General features: G+C 42.8%; 1 long non-coding RNA gene across 2 annotated transcripts in view; it reads right to left on the bottom strand.

Annotated features, from left to right (window-relative positions):
• The window catches only part of LOC125183800 (uncharacterized), a 42,282-nt gene extending 37,963 nt beyond the window's left edge, over positions 1-4,319 (bottom strand). For both annotated transcript variants that reach the window (XR_007166413.2, XR_007166412.2), the window contains exon 1: positions 3,122-4,319. This is a non-coding gene — a long non-coding RNA (uncharacterized lncRNA). The remainder of the gene's footprint in view (positions 1-3,121) is intronic.
• Positions 4,320-6,000: the final 1,681 nt, after the last annotated feature.

A 6,000-nucleotide genomic window follows, 5' to 3' on the forward strand; every position in this document is an offset into this window, starting at 1 on the left:
TAAATGGGAAGCATGGACAGGAATGTCTAGCTGATGGAAAAATGAGACACCACAAACAAACCACAGCTTGATGATAAAAAAAAAAAAAAAAAATCTAAGATTTATATGGCACAGCTGGCTATGTGTAGTGCTTTTGTAAGCCTGCAGCATCTGGTCACTTGTTTTAAATGTCTGAATAGATAGAGCCCTGAACCTTACACAACTGTGGAAAAAGAGGCAATGTTTCATAGTAAACCACACAGCTATACATTGCACAATACCCTCGCGCACATGGAGGCCTGCCTGACTTCAAACACCCAGGTGAGAAGGGGGAGGAGGCCTCCTGTCCTGCTGAGCACTGTCTGGCTGCCCGGCTGTGGGGCTGGCTGCAGCCTCCCGCACGTCTGTAAGCTACACAAACTGGGCACAGGCGGAAATGGTGGCAAGTTTCCTGGCATTTAATATCTCCTGTGCATGTTTCCTGTGACCTCCTAAGGTTTCTTCTGTGCTGCAGTTGCAAAGATGGTCTTGAAATTAAGTCAAAAACAATTCAGAAGAACCATGTATTTAGACATGGGACCAGCTGCAATCAGCTTTTGCTCAGGGCCGGTGGCTCTGCCCATCGAGTCTGTCCTCTGTCAGGATACCACAGACATGCAAGTACCTGCATCTTTCTTAAGCTGTGCTGGAATTGGAGAATGTGTTCGAGAAGGACATCCAAGCACAACTACAACTGATAAGAATTTTACCATCTCATTTCTATAGCTCCACTGATTCCCATGGAGATATGCTAACATATATTACCAGTGAACCTGTCTCACCGTCCTTCCGCAGCTCTAAGAAATTACCCCAAAACATCCCAGATAACACTTTGTGAGCTAGCCCAAATCGCACTTGTTCATATGTAAAAAATAAGGCCAAATGATAAAAGCCTGTTATGAAGAGAGGAGGAACAGGACTGTCTTCATGATTTAATTGCAGACTACTTGAGCTTTCCATTTCTAACAGATGATATTTTTACCCAAACGTTCAAAAGAGACATTGCACAATGAGCTGTGGGAAAGGCAGATTCCCCGGCATGGTGTGAATCACTCAGCAGAAGAGAGCAGAGCCTGTCCAGCCACAGAGCGGCACCACGGCAGGGTGGGGATGGCCAGAGAGGTACCTTTAAGTATTTGAAAAAAAGTCCATGGAAGTCCAAGAAGCTGATCAACAAGAAGATGAAATAACACTCCTCATTGCTCCAGAGCAAAGATCAGTACTTTCCAACAGCAGGAACATGCTACATCCTGAAAACAACTAGCTAAATCCCAAATTTGTGCAGGCTGTTGCAGTCAAGAGAAGTAGTTTTTAAGAATCTAAATATTTCTATAGTTTTAAACCCACCATGCTCTCACTGGGAAGGTTAAGATGTTGTAGATGCAAAAAACCCAAAGGTTTGTGCTCCCTCTGTTGGTTTTAGGGAAGAGGTTGTCCCTGTCCCCTCCTCCCTCCCCCCACAAATATCATCCCTCATTTTGTTCTGACATCAGTAGAAGGACAAAAATGCATTTGTGTGACGAGATGTTATTTACACTGAAGTTTCTCTTGTTTAAACAAGAAAATGGACGTGCTAATTTCAGCTCCATCGCAAATGCAAAGAAAATGAATAAACATTTAATAAACCAACTGACAAACTGGAGGAAGATTAAAGTATTTCAGTTCTGCTGAAGGAAATATCACAGGCAAATGGGTGATAACACCACATACACACACAGTTATGTCACAAGTATCCATCTGAGCTGGCATCTGTGCCATTTTTCACCAGTATACAGATGCCTATATACCCCAAACTGTGCATTGTTCATATTGCTTGCTATTGCACCTACTTTTCCTTTACCAGTGGCAAAAGAAAAATAATTAGGTAAAGATGAAAAAGTCGAGTTACAAAAATGAACTAGATGAGCATGAGTCTGTAAGGATACAGAAGACGGGTGAGAAAAAAAGCACGACAGAAGGATGGATCAAATTACTGCTTTTTTTTGCCTTTGGTGTTAATTATTTACAATATATGTTTCTTATCTACAATCTGTTTTTTCACTGTATCTTTATTCAGTGCAAGGGAGCCCTGATCTTGGTGGGGTTTTTAGCTGCTACTGCGACACAAATACTAAAATATCAGATACACTCATTTAATTACTAATTATTAGGAACAGAACGTGAAGTCCTTATTTGTGGAATACGAAACCTTCAGGCTTAAATGGGGCTGATGACTTAGGAGATGCTTATTGGAACAACATGTCTACACCCTGGCCCTGAGAGGGAGCTGAACCCAAGGTCTCTGTGGACTAACCCACGGCTTTACCCAACACTCACTATTTAAAAGGGTGAAAACTGATAGGTGCAGGCAAGGTATGAGGCAAGTCACTATTTGCTTTGGTAGCACTGAAAGTAAAAGATGGCTTCCCAGCCCACCTCCATACCACAGACTCTGAGGCAATGTATTAAGGACAAACTACCAGGTTTTGTAGCCAATATTTAATGCAGCTGTGGAGAGGGTGGCTGGCCGACCCACAGCTCTAACGTTTCTGACAGCAGTGCTGGATTGGCATATGCTCTTCTAACTGCTGGCTCTGCAGACATCCCCTCCCTGCCTGGCTGAACTTGTTTGTTTTTGGCTCCCGGCCCGAAACTTGTGACATTGCAATTACGCCGGGGTGACTTGTGGAGTCTGTAGATATTTTAGCCACTCTGTCAAAGCTAGAAAAATCCTGACTGAACTGGAGCAGGAAAACAATTTGCTGAAACATCACCTGGAGCAGGAAGTTATTAGATGCTTGAGTGACTTCTAGAACAGAAAACTATGTATGAATATGTACACGAGGCAAAACAGATGTTGTCTTGACCTCTGCACACTGGAATCTTATAGCTGCTCTGTTTACTCTCTGCTGTCCATAATGCATCTTTAAGCCAGGTGCTGCCACTTATCAGGTATCTACATCTCTTGTTTAAACAAATGTTAACTGAACTTGACAGCAAAGGGGATCCCTGCAGCAAAAATGGCAGAAGACAGCTTTAAAGCTACTTTCAGTTCTTACTCCTGAAATAACTGAAGTTTTGTCTGACTAGGTAAAGAGTGAGGGTAGCAAGTTAAACTCCTGACCTCATCTCCATAGGATTTCATACGCTCTGTCTGCATCTCTACTGGGGTGGAAGGCTCAGCTCTGCAGGCAGGAGGAGAGCTGGTCTTCAGGAGCTGGTGGGATCCATGCCATGGGCTGTACCCCCTGCCCACCTGCCTCTCCAAGGTCTCCTTGAACCAGTAGGTTCCCTTCCATGGCCACTGTTATAACTACCACTAGCATCATGAACTACTCCTTGCATCACAGTGACTGCTTGCACCATGGCTACGTCTACCACCCTGAATCAGGGCCACGTCTTGGGAGAGAGCTGCAAGTCTGGAAGCAGAACTAACTCTTGACTCCCTGCTTTCCCAACTTGGCAGCAGGGTGTCTCCACTTATTTATGTGTCTTTATTTTTATTTTTGTATTTTGTTATATCAGTGACAACTTACGGAAAAGCCCTAGGGCAAGGCAAGGCCAGAGAACCCTAGTGCCTGTTGAGGCCCTGCTGAGGCCTTACTCCATGCCTGTCATCATCACTATGGCAGCCGAGCAGCTCCAACAAAGGCTGCAGGTTTCAGCAGTCCACATGCTCCTTTGGGAAATCATACGGCTGCTTATGATAGGTGTGAAATTAAACTCTGTCACCTCTTTGTTAAGGGCAGCCCTATAACTGTTCATCCATGAAGCAAAGACAACAGGAGCTTAACGGAGGTTTTACAGAAAGCTTTGAGCCTTGCTCCTCTCCTTCCCTCTGTCCTCCCAAGTCCTGGTGTACACAGCTGAGATAAGGGGTCTGCAGACCCACACAAACTCCTGCAAGGGAATGAATTGCTGAAGCTGAGGAAACTCCACCACAAGCGAGGAGGTTGGTGTGAGGAGTTTGCTACCAGCAGAGAGCCAGACAGCATGATCGAGAGAGACAGAACCAACCCATGTTCATTGTAACATACCTCACGAAAGGGGCCCTGGTTTCAGGGGTGCTTTAGAGCCTTTGTGGTGCCCAGGAGAAGATAGTTTACAGGATTCAAGCACAACTATTTCACCATCCAAATAGTGGTGGAGAAATAAACGCTCTTCTTATCAAAGCTAACTTTGGATTGAAATTTGATTGATTGGATTCAGTTTTTCTTGTGTCTAACATTAACTCCTCATAACTGCCTCAGGAACGCAGAGACAATCTGGCATGTGTTACATAAATACCTATATTTTTGTCTACTGATCAACCTGTTTGTGTTTATTTTAATCAAACATGGATAAAGGCCACAGCAAATAGGTATTGGTAGCATTGACAACTGTGAGATTGAATGATGAAACTCTGCCAGGGTCCTCCTAATCAGGTGCTCATACAGAGTTTAGGAAATCCCACAGATTTGGGAGTGAGGAGTTGTATTCACCATTACAGATTAAATCTGAAGTTAATTTCAGAAGACTGAGATGAGTGTTCTTGTAATGCCACAGGAAGATATTTTTCTAGAGTTTACAAAATGGGAAATAATTTTAGCTTTTTTTACCCTAAAAAAAGAATAGGTCTAATAAAAAGCATGTAACTGTTGTTGTCCGCCCCACGCCCCCCCCAAAAAAAAGAAAAAAAAAGATTTTTGGATATCAAAAATGGTTGTGGGATGATATTTCTTTGTTTTCTGCAGTCTAGATCGCTGCTGGTTCAGAGCTGGAGCTCGATGCCCAAGAGTTATCTTTTGCAGCTTCCCTGAGCTGTGTCTGTAAGTGATTCCAAGTGGAAAGTTAAAGGTCATTAAAAAAAATAAAACTTTTTGCCCCTGCAGAGGCTCAGGGTGTGTACATGCTGAAATAATCACCTGGAGAAAAATATTCAATTAAACTATAGTTTTCTGTCTTACATCCTTCACTCAAAGCCAGCCCTTTACACCCTCATCACTTCATCAGCAAACAGAAAGGGAAAAAAGATCAGGTCAAATATCTCCATTTTCACGTGGAAGACAATTTCTAGAATTCATTCATTCCCAAGGTTTCGTTCTTAATGCCTTGCAGAAAGAAGGTCTGTTACAGTGAGACTCTGCAACTTCTTTTATGTAAGGTAGAGACATACAAAGCAAAATCACATTCAGAGTATGTTACCTGATCTCAAACAGTAGTGTCAGACCCAGCACATTGTCCTAAACTTACTCAATTGCTGCTGAAGCTGTATAGTCTGGATATATACTATATACATATACTGCCTTTAGCTTAATAAGCACCCTTTTGTACTGGTGCAGGTGACATGCTGGGGGTTTCTACTGATGTATGCTTAGAGATTTGTTGCATACTGGGGTAAATGTTCCTATTTAGGTTGGACTAAATGAGCTTTTTCTTGTTCTTCAAAGAAGAAAGTAAGGCACCAAATTGCTTGGGGAAAAAAAAAAAAAAATCCCTTTTAGTGGCATTGGGATGACAGGGAATTTCCAAAAATATTTAACGTTCCTCCCAAAATGTTTGGGAGTACACACAGCCATAACGGACAGCAAGTGTGCCTGTTATCACAGTTCCGAAGTAATTGTGATCTCTCTGAGACTGCAAACTTTCAGCAAACACCTTTGCAGAAAGGTGATATTGCTCATCTCAGAAGATCCTCAGGCTGTATAGAATTAGCAGCTGTGTATGTAGAAACCTGTAGCTAGTCTCTTCTGCTTTAGAACAATGGCAGTGAAGAGGAAGATATATGCCAGTCTGGATAACATTGGTCTGAATAACAGGTAGAGATGTCTTTTCCCACAGGTTGATATTAAGGAGAGCAGGGAAGTGTTACAGAAAATCCATTGTGCTATCTGAACATCAGAGGTTTGCAATTTTCTGATGAAATTAAGTGTCATACAGTTCCCACTGTCACACTGTCCATTTAATGCTGGCTGAGAAGGAAGGAGGGTGGTAAGAGCTTACTCACCCTCCGGCCACCAGATC

This window comes from Anser cygnoides, chromosome 10 (genome assembly GCF_040182565.1).
Source record: "Anser cygnoides isolate HZ-2024a breed goose chromosome 10, Taihu_goose_T2T_genome, whole genome shotgun sequence".
Taxonomy (NCBI): domain Eukaryota; kingdom Metazoa; phylum Chordata; class Aves; order Anseriformes; family Anatidae; genus Anser; species Anser cygnoides.